At 49.4% G+C, this 9,687-nt stretch overlaps 24 non-coding genes and 2 pseudogenes across 24 annotated transcripts; all 26 read right to left on the minus strand.

Annotated features, from left to right (window-relative positions):
- Nucleotides 1–215: 215 nt before the first annotated feature.
- On the minus strand, nucleotides 216–334 carry LOC149761497 (5S ribosomal RNA). The gene has a single exon (XR_016401150.1). It is a non-coding gene; the product is annotated as a 5S ribosomal RNA (ribosomal RNA).
- A 246-nt stretch (nucleotides 335–580) lies between these two features.
- LOC149761498 (5S ribosomal RNA) lies at nucleotides 581–699 on the minus strand. Its single transcript, XR_016410013.1, has one exon. It is a non-coding gene; the product is annotated as a 5S ribosomal RNA (ribosomal RNA).
- A 246-nt stretch (nucleotides 700–945) lies between these two features.
- On the minus strand, nucleotides 946–1,064 carry LOC149761499 (5S ribosomal RNA). Its single transcript, XR_016403738.1, has one exon. It is a non-coding gene; the product is annotated as a 5S ribosomal RNA (ribosomal RNA).
- Nucleotides 1,065–1,310: 246 nt separating this feature from the next.
- On the minus strand, nucleotides 1,311–1,429 carry LOC149761500 (5S ribosomal RNA). The gene has a single exon (XR_016403120.1). It is a non-coding gene; the product is annotated as a 5S ribosomal RNA (ribosomal RNA).
- Nucleotides 1,430–1,675: 246 nt separating this feature from the next.
- LOC149761501 (5S ribosomal RNA) lies at nucleotides 1,676–1,794 on the minus strand. The gene has a single exon (XR_016405475.1). It is a non-coding gene; the product is annotated as a 5S ribosomal RNA (ribosomal RNA).
- Nucleotides 1,795–2,040: 246 nt separating this feature from the next.
- On the minus strand, nucleotides 2,041–2,159 carry LOC149761502 (5S ribosomal RNA). Its single transcript, XR_016407129.1, has one exon. It is a non-coding gene; the product is annotated as a 5S ribosomal RNA (ribosomal RNA).
- Nucleotides 2,160–2,407: 248 nt separating this feature from the next.
- LOC149761503 (5S ribosomal RNA) lies at nucleotides 2,408–2,526 on the minus strand. Its single transcript, XR_016412120.1, has one exon. It is a non-coding gene; the product is annotated as a 5S ribosomal RNA (ribosomal RNA).
- A 246-nt stretch (nucleotides 2,527–2,772) lies between these two features.
- On the minus strand, nucleotides 2,773–2,891 carry LOC149761504 (5S ribosomal RNA). The gene has a single exon (XR_016404675.1). It is a non-coding gene; the product is annotated as a 5S ribosomal RNA (ribosomal RNA).
- A 246-nt stretch (nucleotides 2,892–3,137) lies between these two features.
- LOC149761505 (5S ribosomal RNA) lies at nucleotides 3,138–3,256 on the minus strand. The gene has a single exon (XR_016412558.1). It is a non-coding gene; the product is annotated as a 5S ribosomal RNA (ribosomal RNA).
- Nucleotides 3,257–3,503: 247 nt separating this feature from the next.
- Nucleotides 3,504–3,622, minus strand: LOC149761506 (5S ribosomal RNA). Its single transcript, XR_016407376.1, has one exon. It is a non-coding gene; the product is annotated as a 5S ribosomal RNA (ribosomal RNA).
- Nucleotides 3,623–3,868: 246 nt separating this feature from the next.
- On the minus strand, nucleotides 3,869–3,987 carry LOC149761507 (5S ribosomal RNA). The gene has a single exon (XR_016412833.1). It is a non-coding gene; the product is annotated as a 5S ribosomal RNA (ribosomal RNA).
- Nucleotides 3,988–4,233: 246 nt separating this feature from the next.
- On the minus strand, nucleotides 4,234–4,352 carry LOC149761508 (5S ribosomal RNA). The gene has a single exon (XR_016408285.1). It is a non-coding gene; the product is annotated as a 5S ribosomal RNA (ribosomal RNA).
- A 246-nt stretch (nucleotides 4,353–4,598) lies between these two features.
- LOC149761509 (5S ribosomal RNA) lies at nucleotides 4,599–4,717 on the minus strand. Its single transcript, XR_016410014.1, has one exon. It is a non-coding gene; the product is annotated as a 5S ribosomal RNA (ribosomal RNA).
- Nucleotides 4,718–4,963: 246 nt separating this feature from the next.
- Nucleotides 4,964–5,082, minus strand: LOC149761510 (5S ribosomal RNA). The gene has a single exon (XR_016403739.1). It is a non-coding gene; the product is annotated as a 5S ribosomal RNA (ribosomal RNA).
- A 246-nt stretch (nucleotides 5,083–5,328) lies between these two features.
- LOC149761511 (5S ribosomal RNA) lies at nucleotides 5,329–5,447 on the minus strand. The gene has a single exon (XR_016407098.1). It is a non-coding gene; the product is annotated as a 5S ribosomal RNA (ribosomal RNA).
- Nucleotides 5,448–5,694: 247 nt separating this feature from the next.
- Nucleotides 5,695–5,813, minus strand: LOC149761512 (5S ribosomal RNA). The gene has a single exon (XR_016403121.1). It is a non-coding gene; the product is annotated as a 5S ribosomal RNA (ribosomal RNA).
- A 246-nt stretch (nucleotides 5,814–6,059) lies between these two features.
- LOC149761513 (5S ribosomal RNA) lies at nucleotides 6,060–6,178 on the minus strand. Its single transcript, XR_016405722.1, has one exon. It is a non-coding gene; the product is annotated as a 5S ribosomal RNA (ribosomal RNA).
- A 246-nt stretch (nucleotides 6,179–6,424) lies between these two features.
- Nucleotides 6,425–6,543, minus strand: LOC149761514 (5S ribosomal RNA). Its single transcript, XR_016407130.1, has one exon. It is a non-coding gene; the product is annotated as a 5S ribosomal RNA (ribosomal RNA).
- Nucleotides 6,544–6,792: 249 nt separating this feature from the next.
- On the minus strand, nucleotides 6,793–6,911 carry LOC149761515 (5S ribosomal RNA). Its single transcript, XR_016412121.1, has one exon. It is a non-coding gene; the product is annotated as a 5S ribosomal RNA (ribosomal RNA).
- Nucleotides 6,912–7,157: 246 nt separating this feature from the next.
- On the minus strand, nucleotides 7,158–7,276 carry LOC149761516 (5S ribosomal RNA). The gene has a single exon (XR_016410015.1). It is a non-coding gene; the product is annotated as a 5S ribosomal RNA (ribosomal RNA).
- A 246-nt stretch (nucleotides 7,277–7,522) lies between these two features.
- On the minus strand, nucleotides 7,523–7,641 carry LOC149761517 (5S ribosomal RNA). The gene has a single exon (XR_016412559.1). It is a non-coding gene; the product is annotated as a 5S ribosomal RNA (ribosomal RNA).
- Nucleotides 7,642–7,888: 247 nt separating this feature from the next.
- Nucleotides 7,889–8,007, minus strand: LOC149761518 (5S ribosomal RNA). Its single transcript, XR_016407377.1, has one exon. It is a non-coding gene; the product is annotated as a 5S ribosomal RNA (ribosomal RNA).
- A 246-nt stretch (nucleotides 8,008–8,253) lies between these two features.
- Nucleotides 8,254–8,372, minus strand: LOC149761519 (5S ribosomal RNA). The gene has a single exon (XR_016410016.1). It is a non-coding gene; the product is annotated as a 5S ribosomal RNA (ribosomal RNA).
- A 246-nt stretch (nucleotides 8,373–8,618) lies between these two features.
- On the minus strand, nucleotides 8,619–8,737 carry LOC149761520 (5S ribosomal RNA; annotated as a pseudogene).
- A 246-nt stretch (nucleotides 8,738–8,983) lies between these two features.
- On the minus strand, nucleotides 8,984–9,102 carry LOC149761521 (5S ribosomal RNA; annotated as a pseudogene).
- Nucleotides 9,103–9,348: 246 nt separating this feature from the next.
- LOC149761522 (5S ribosomal RNA) lies at nucleotides 9,349–9,467 on the minus strand. The gene has a single exon (XR_016407131.1). It is a non-coding gene; the product is annotated as a 5S ribosomal RNA (ribosomal RNA).
- Between the last annotated feature and the right edge of the window lie 220 nt (nucleotides 9,468–9,687).

A 9,687-nucleotide genomic window follows, 5' to 3' on the forward strand; every position in this document is an offset into this window, starting at 1 on the left:
AAGCAGCAGACCTCGACGGCCCGAGACATTCGCGCCGCCGGGGCCGTTCTGGCGTAGGATTCAACGCGCTGGTCCCGCTATGCGGCATGGCACCGCCAGTCTCCGGACTCAGTTTATTTTCGGGGGAAAAAAATTATCCGAAGAGGAAAAGCCAAAAGCCGAAAAATTAAAAATAAATATTATCAAAAAATAAAAAAGTGGAGAAAAAAATAAAAAGGGTGCAACACGAGGACTTCCCTGGGGGTCACCCATCCTAGTACTACTCTCGCCCAAGCACGCTTAACTGCGGAGTTCTGATGGGATCCGGTGCATTAGTGCTGGTATGATCGCACCCATGACATGCCCTTCGAAACTCCCTTTTATGACAAAGCAGCAGACCTCGACGGCCCGAGACATTCGCGCTGCCGGGGCCGTTCTGGCGTAGGATTCAACGCGCTGTTCCGCTATGCGGCATGGCACCGCGAGTGTCCGGACTCAGTTTATTTTCGGGGGAAAAAAATTATCCGAAGAGGAAAAGCCAAAAGCCGAAAAATTAAAAATAAATATTATCAAAAAATAAAAAAGCGGGCAAAAAATAAAAGGGGTGCAACACGAGGACTTCCCAGGGGGTCACCCATCCTAGTACTACTCTCGCCCAAGCACGCTTAACTGCGGAGTTCTGATGGGATCCGGTGCATTAGTGCTGGTATGATCGCACCCATGACATGCCCTTCGAAACTCCCTTTTATGACAAAGCAGCAGACCTCGACGGCCCGAGACATTCGCGCTGCCGGGGCCGTTCTGGCGTAGGATTCAACGCGCTGTTCCGCTATGCGGCATGGCACCGCGAGCCTCCGGACTCAGTTTATTTTCGAGGGAAAAAAATTATCCGAAATGGAAAAGCCAAAAGCCGAAAAATTAAAAATAAATATTATCAAAAAATAAAAAAGCGGGCAAAAAATAAAAGGGGTGCAACACGAGGACTTCCCAGGGGGTCACCCATCCTAGTACTACTCTCGCCCAAGCACGCTTAACTGCGGAGTTCTGATAGGATCCGGTGCATTAGTGCTGGTATGATTGCACCCAAGACATGCCCTTCGAAACTCCCTTTTATGACAAAGCAGCAGACCTCGACGGCCCGAGACATTCGCGCTGCCGGGGCCGTTCTGGCGTAGGATTCAACACGCTCTTCCGCTATGCGGCATGGCACCGCCAGTCTCCGGACTCAGTTTATTTTCGGGGGAAAAAAATTATCCGAAGAGGAAAAGCCAAAAGCCGAAAAATAAAAAATAAATGTTATCAAAAAATAAAAAAGCGGGCAAAAAATAAAAGGGGTGCAACACGAGGACTTTCCAGGGGGTCACCCATCCTAGTACTACTCTCGCCCAAGCACGCTTAACTGCGGAGTTCTGATGGGATCCGGTGCATTAGTGCTGGTATGATCGCACCCATGACATGCCCTTCGAAACTCCCTTTTATGACAAAGCAGCAGACCTTGACGGCCCGAGACATTCGCGCTGCCGGGGCCATTCTGGCGTAGGATTCAACGCGCTGTTCCGCTATGCGGCATGGCACCGCCAGTCTCCGGACTCAGTTTATTTTCGGGGGGAAAAAATTATCCGAAGAGGAAAAGCCAAAAGCCAAAAAATTAAAAATAAATATTATCAAAAAATAAAAAAGCGGGCAAAAAATAAAAAGGGTGCAATACGAGGACTTCCCAGGGGGTCACCCATCCTAGTACTACTCTCGCCCAAGCACGCTTAACTGCGGAGTTCTGATCGGATCCGGCGCATTAGTGCTGGTATGATCGCACCCATGACATGCCCTTCGAAACTCCCTTTTATGACAAAGCAGCAGACCTCGACGGCCCGAGGCATTCGCGCTGCCGGGGCCGTTCTGGTGTAGGATTCAACGCGCTGTTCCGCTATGCGGCATGGCACCGCGAGTCTCCGGACTCAGTTTATTTTCGGGAGAAAAAAATTATCCGAAGAGGAAAAGCCAAAAGCCGAAAAATTAAAAATAAATATTATCAAAAAATAAAAAAGCGGGCAAAAAATAAAAGGGGTGCAACACGAGGACTTCCCAGGGGGTCACCCATCCTAGTACTACACTCGCCCAAGCACGCTTAACTGCGGAGTTATGATGGGATCCGGTGCATTAGTGCTGGTATGATCGCACCCATGACATGCCCATCGAAACTCCCTTTTATGACAAAGCAGCAGACCTCGACGGCCCGAGACATTCGCGCCGCCGGGGCCGTTCTGGCGTAGTATTCAACGCGCTGGTCCCGCTATGCGGCATGGCACCGCCAGTCTCCGGACTCAGTTTATTTTCGGGGGAAAAAAATTATCCGAAGAGGAAAAGCCAAAAGCCGAAAAATTAAAAATAAATATTATCAAAAAATAAAAAAGTGGAGAAAAAAATAAAAAGGGTGCAACACGAGGACTTCCCAGGGGGTCACCCATCCTAGTACTACTCTCGCCCAAGCACGCTTAACTGCGGAGTTCTGATGGGATCCGGTGCATTAGTGCTGGTATGATCGCACCCATGACATGCCCTTCGAAACTCCCTTTTATGACAAAGCAGCAGACCTCGACGGCCCGAGACATTCGCGCTGCCGGGGCCGTTCTGGCGTAGGATTCAACGCGCTGTTCCGCTATGCGGCATGGCACCGCGAGTCTCCGGACTCAGTTTATTTTCGGGGAAAAAAAATTATCCGAAGAGGAAAAGCCAAAAGCCGAAAAATTAAAAATAAATATTATCAAAAAATAAAAAAGCGGGCAAAAAATAAAAGGGGTGCAACACGAGGACTTCCCAGGGGGTCACCCATCCTAGTACTACTCTCGCCCAAGCACGCTTAACTGCGGAGTTTTGATGGGATCCGGTGCATTAGTGCTGGTATGATCGCACCCATGACATGCCCATCGAAACACCCTTTTATGACAAAGCAGCAGACCTCGACGGCCCGAGACATTCGCGCTGCCGGGGCCGTTCTGGCGTAGGATTCAATGCGCTGTTCCGCTATGCGGCATGGCACCGCGAGTCTCCGGACTCAGTTTATTTTCGAGGGAAAAAAATTATCCGAAGAGGAAAAGCCAAAAGCCAAACAATTAAAGATAAATGTTATCAAAAAAGAAAAAAGCGGGCAAAAAATAAAAGGGGTGCAACACGAGGACTTCCCATGGGGTCACCCATCCTAGTACTACTCTCGCCCAAGCACGCTTAACTGCGGAGTTCTGATGGGATCCGGTGCATTAGTGCTGGTATGATCGCACCCATGATATGCCCTTCGAAACTCCCTTTTATGACAAAGCAGCAGACCTCGACGGCCCGAGACATTCGCGCTGCCGGGGCCGTTCTGGCGTAGGATTCAACGCGCTAGTCCCGCTATGCGGCATGGCACCGCCAGTCTCCGGACTCAGTTTATTGTCGGGGGAAAAAAATTATCCTAAGAGGAAAAGCCAAAAGCCAAAAAATTAAAAATAAATATTATCAAAAAATAAAAAAGCGGGCAAAAAATAAAAAGGGTGCAACATGAGGACTTCCCAGGGGGTCACCCATCCTAGTACTACTCTCGCCCAAGCACGCTTAACTGCGGAGTTCTGATAGGATCCGGTGCATTAGTGCTGGTATGATCGCACCCAAGACATGCCCTTCGAAACTCCCTTTTATGACAAAGCAGCAGACCTCGACGGCCCGAGACATTCGCGCTGCCGGGGCCATTCTGGCGTAGGATTCAACACGCTGTTCCACTATGCGGCATGGCACCGCCAGTCTCCGGACTCAGTTTATTTTCGGAGGAAAAAAATTATCCGAAGAGGAAAAGCCAAAAGCCGAAAAATAAAAAATAAATGTTATCAAAAAATAAAAAAGCGGGCAGAAAATAAAAGGGGTGCAACACGAGGACTTCCCAGGGGGTCACCCATCCTAGTACTACTCTCGCCCAAGCACTTTTAACTGCGGAGTTCTGATGGGATCCGGTGCATTAGTGCTGGTATGATCGCACCCATGACATGCCCTTCGAAACTCCCTTTTATGACAAAGCAGCAAACCTCGACGGCCCGAGACATTCGCGCTGCCGGGGCCGTTCTGGCGTAGGATTCAACGCGCTGTTCCGCTATGCGGCATGGCACCGCCAGTCTCCGGACTCAGTTTATTTTCGGGGGGAAAAAATTATCCGAAGAGGAAAAGCCAAAAGCCAAAAAATTAAAAATAAATATTATCAAAAAATAAAAAAGCGGGCAAAAAATAAAAAGGGTGCAACACGAGGACTTCCCAGGGGGTCACCCATCCTAGTACTTCTCTCGCCCAAGCACGCCTAACTGCGGAGTTTTGATGGGATCCGGTGCATTAGTGCTGGTATGATCGCACCCATGACATGCCCTTCGAAACTCCCTTTTATGACAAAGCAGCAGACCGCGACGGCCCGAGACATTCGCGCTGCCGGGGCCGTTCTGGCGTAGGATTCAACGCGCTGTTCCGCTATGCGGCATGGCACCGCCAGTCTCCGGACTCAGTTTATTTTCGGGGAAAAAAAATTATCCGAAGAGGAAAAGCCAAAAGCCGAAAAATTAAAAATAAATATTATCAAAAAATAAAAAAGCGGGCAAAAAATAAAAGGGGTGCAACACGAGGACTTCCCAGGGGGTCACCCATCCTAGTACTACTCTCGCCCAAGCACGCTTAACTGCGGAGTTCTGATGGGATCCGGTGCATTAGTGCTGGTATGATCGCACCCATGACATGCCCTTCGAAACTCCCTTTTATGACAAAGCAGCAGACCTCGACGGCCCGAGACATTCGCGCTGCCGGGGCCGTTCTGGCGTAGGATTCAACGCGCTGTTCCGCTATGCGGCATGGCACCGCGAGCCTCCGGACTCAGTTTATTTTCGAGGGAAAAAAATTATCCGAAATGGAAAAGCCAAAAGCCGAAAAATTAAAAATAAATATTATCAAAAAATAAAAAAGCGGGCAAAAAATAAAAGGGGTGCAACACGAGGACTTCCCAGGGGGTCACCCATCCTAGTACTACTCTCGCCCAAGCACGCTTAACTGCGGAGTTCTGATAGGATCCGGTGCATTAGTGCTGGTATGATTGCACCCAAGACATGCCCTTCGAAACTCCCTTTTATGACAAAGCAGCAGACCTCGACGGCCCGAGACATTCGCGCTGCCGGGGCCGTTCTGGCGTAGGATTCAACACGCTCTTCCGCTATGCGGCATGGCACCGCCAGTCTCCGGACTCAGTTTATTTTCGGGGGGAAAAAATTATCCGAAGAGGAAAAGCCAAAAGCCAAAAAATTAAAAATAAATATTATCAAAAAATAAAAAAGCGGGCAAAAAATAAAAAGGGTGCAACACGAGGACTTCCCGGGGGGTCACCCATCCTAGTACTACTCTCGCCCAAGCCCGCTTAACTGCGGAGTTCTGATGGGATCCGATGCATTAGTGCTGGTATGATCGCACCCATGACATGCCCTTCGAAACTCCCTTTTATGACAAAGTAACAGACCTCGACGGCCTGAGACATTCGCATCGCCGGGGCCGTTCTGGCGTAGGATTCAACGCGCTGGTCCCGCTATGCGGCATGGCACCGCCAGTCTCCGGACTCAGTTTATTTTCGGGGGAAAAAAATTATCCGAAGAGGAAAAGCCAAAAGCCGAAAAATAAAAAATAAATGTTATCAAAAAATAAAAAAGCGGGCAAAAAATAAAAGGGGTGCAACACGAGGACTTTCCAGGGGGTCACCCATCCTAGTACTACTCTCGCCCAAGCACGCTTAACTGCGGAGTTCTGATGGGATCCGGTGCATTAGTGCTGGTATGATCGCACCCATGACATGCCCTTCGAAACTCCCTTTTATGACAAAGCAGCAGACCTTGACGGCCCGAGACATTCGCGCTGCCGGGGCCATTCTGGCGTAGGATTCAACGCGCTGTTCCGCTATGCGGCATGGCACCGCCAGTCTCCGGACTCAGTTTATTTTCGGGGGGAAAAAATTATCCGAAGAGGAAAAGCCAAAAGCCAAAAAATTAAAAATAAATATTATCAAAAAATAAAAAAGCGGGCAAAAAATAAAAAGGGTGCAACACGAGGACTTCCCAGGGGGTCACCCATCCTAGTACTACTCTCGCCCAAGCACGCTTAACTGCGGAGTTCTGATCGGATCCGGCGCATTAGTGCTGGTATGATCGCACCCATGACATGCCCTTCGAAACTCCCTTTTATGACAAAGCAGCAGACCTCGACGGACCGAGGCATTCGCGCTGCCGGGGCCGTTCAGGTGTAGGATTCAACGCGCTGTTCCGCTATGCGGCATGGCACCGCGAGTCTCCGGACTCAGTTTATTTTCGGGAGAAAAAAATTATCCGAAGAGGAAAAGCCAAAAGCCGAAAAATTAAAAATAAATATTATCAAAAAATAAAAAAGCGGGCAAAAAATAAAAGGGGTGCAACACGAGGACTTCCCAGGGGGTCACCCATCCTAGTACTACACTCGCCCAAGCACGCTTAACTGCGGAGTTATGATGGGATCCGGTGCATTAGTGCTGGTATGATCGCACCCATGACATGCCCATCGAAACTCCCTTTTATGACAAAGCAGCAGACCTCGACGGCCCGAGACATTCGCGCCGCCGGGGCCGTTCTGGCGTAGTATTCAACGCGCTGGTCCCGCTATGCGGCATGGCACCGCCAGTCTCCGGACTCAGTTTATTTTCGGGGGAAAAAAATTATCCGAAGAGGAAAAGCCAAAAGCCGAAAAATTAAAAATAAATATTATCAAAAAATAAAAAAAGTGGAGAAAAAAATAAAAAGGGTGCAACACGAGGACTTCCCAGGGGGTCACCCATCCTAGTACTACTCTCGCCCAAGCACGCTTAACTGCGGAGTTCTGATGGGATCCGGTGCATTAGTGCTGGTATGATCGCACCCATGACATGCCCTTCGAAACTCCCTTTTATGACAAAGCAGCAGACCTCGACGGCCCGAGACATTCGCGCTGCCGGGGCCGTTCTGGCGTAGGATTCAACGCGCTGTTCCGCTATGCGGCATGGCACCGCGAGTCTCCGGACTCAGTTTATTTTCGGGGAAAAAAAATTATCCGAAGAGGAAAAGCCAAAAGCCGAAAAATTAAAAATAAATATTATCAAAAAATAAAAAAGCGGGCAAAAAATAAAAGGGGTGCAACACGAGGACTTCCCAGGGGGTCACCCATCCTAGTACTACTCTCGCCCAAGCACGCTTAACTGCGGAGTTCTGATGGGATCCGGTGCATTAGTGCTGGTATGATCGCACCCATGACATGCCCATCGAAACACCCTTTTATGACAAAGCAGCAGACCTCGACGGCCCGAGACATTCGCGCTGCCGGGGCCGTTCTGGCGTAGGATTCAATGCGCTGTTCCGCTATGCGGCATGGCACCGCGAGTCTCCGGACTCAGTTTATTTTCGAGGGAAAAAAATTATCCGAAGAGGAAAAGCCAAAAGCCAAACAATTAAAGATAAATGTTATCAAAAAAGAAAAAAGCGGGCAAAAAATAAAAGGGGTGCAACACGAGGACTTCCCATGGGGTCACCCATCCTAGTACTACTCTCGCCCAAGCACGCTTAACTGCGGAGTTCTGATGGGATCCGGTGCATTAGTGCTGGTATGATCGCACCCATGATATGCCCTTCGAAACTCCCTTTTATGACAAAGCAGCAGACCTCGACGGCCCGAGACATTCGCGCTGCCGGGGCCGTTCTGGCGTAGGATTCAACGCGCTAGTCCCGCTATGCGGCATGGCACCGCCAGTCTCCGGACTCAGTTTATTGTCGGGGGAAAAAAATTATCCTAAGAGGAAAAGCCAAAAGCCAAAAAATTAAAAATAAATATTATCAAAAAATAAAAAAGCGGGCAAAAAATAAAAAGGGTGCAACATGAGGACTTCCCAGGGGGTCACCCATCCTAGTACTACTCTCGCCCAAGCACGCTTAACTGCGGAGTTCTGATAGGATCCGGTGCATTAGTGCTGGTATGATCGCACCCAAGACATGCCCTTCGAAACTCCCTTTTATGACAAAGCAGCAGACCTCGACGGCCCGAGACATTCGCGCTGCCGGGGCCATTCTGGCGTAGGATTCAACACGCTGTTCCGCTATGCGGCATGGCACCGCCAGTCTCCGGACTCAGTTTATTTTCGGAGGAAAAAAATTATCCGAAGAGGAAAAGCCAAAAGCCGAAAAATAAAAAATAAATGTTATCAAAAAATAAAAAAGCGGGCAAAAAATAAAAGGGGTGCAACACGAGGACTTCCCAGGGGGTCACCCATCCTAGTACTACTCTCGCCCAAGCACGCTTAACTGCGGAGTTCTGATGGGATCCGGTGCATTAGTGCTGGTATGATCGCACCCATGACATGCCCTTCGAAACTCCCTTTTATGACAAAGCAGCAGACCTCGACGGCCCGAGACATTCGCGCTGCCGGGGCCGTTCTGGCGTAGGATTCAACGCGCTGTTCCGCTATGCGGCATGGCACCGCCAGTCTCCGGACTCAGTTTATTTTCGGGGGGAAAAAATTATCCGAAGAGGAAAAGCCAAAAGCCAAAAAATTAAAAATAAATATTATCAAAAAATAAAAAAGCGGGCAAAAAATAAAAAGGGTGCAACACGAGGACTTCCCAGGGGGTCACCCATCCTAGTACTTCTCTCGCCCAAGCACGCCTAACTGCGGAGTTATGATGGGATCCGGTGCATTAGTGCTGGTATGATCGCACCCATGACATGCCCTTCGAAACTCCCTTTTATGACAAAGCAGCAGACCGCGACGGCCCGAGACATTCGCGCTGCCGGGGCCGTTCTGGCGTAGGATTCAACGCGCTGTTCCGCTATGCGGCATGGCACCGCCAGTCTCCGGACTCAGTTTATTTTCGGGGGGAAAAAATTATCCGAAGAGGAAAAGCCAAAAGCCAAAAAATTAAAAATAAATATTATCAAAAAATAAAAAAGCGGGCAAAAAATAAAAAGGGTTCAACACGAGGACTTCCCAGGGGGTCACCCATCCTAGTACTACTCTCGCCCAAGCACGCTTAACTGCGGAGTTCTGATCGGATCCGGCGCATTAGTGCTGGTATGATCGCACCCATGACATGCCCTTCGAAACTCCCTTTTATGACAAAGCAGCAGACCTCGACGGACCGAGGCATTCGCGCTGCCGGGGCCGTTCTGGTGTAGGATTCAACGCGCTGTTCCGCTATGCGGCATGGCACCGCGAGTCTCCGGACTCAGTTTATTTTCGGGAGAAAAAAATTATCCGAAGAGGAAAAGCCAAAAGCCGAAAAATTAAAAATAAATATTATCAAAAAATAAAAAAGCGGGCAAAAAATAAAAGGGGTGCAACACGAGGACTTCCCAGGGGGTCACCCATCCTAGTACTACACTCGCCCAAGCACGCTTAACTGCGGAGTTATGATGGGATCCGGTGCATTAGTGCTGGTATGATCGCACCCATGACATGCCCATCGAAACTCCCTTTTATGACAAAGCAGCAGACCTCGACGGCCCGAGACATTCGCGCCGCCGGGGCCGTTCTGGCGTAGTATTCAACGCGCTGGTCCCGCTATGCGGCATGGCACCGCCAGTCTCCGGACTCAGTTTATTTTCGGGGGAAAAAAATTATCCGAAGAGGAAAAGCCAAAAGCCGAAAAATTAAAAATAAATATTATCAAA

Source organism: Phoenix dactylifera, chromosome 4, assembly GCF_051530095.1.
Source record: "Phoenix dactylifera cultivar Ajwa chromosome 4, Ajwa_hap1_PhDact_Kaust_v1.1, whole genome shotgun sequence".
In the NCBI taxonomy this organism is placed as follows: Eukaryota; Viridiplantae; Streptophyta; class Magnoliopsida; order Arecales; family Arecaceae; genus Phoenix; species Phoenix dactylifera.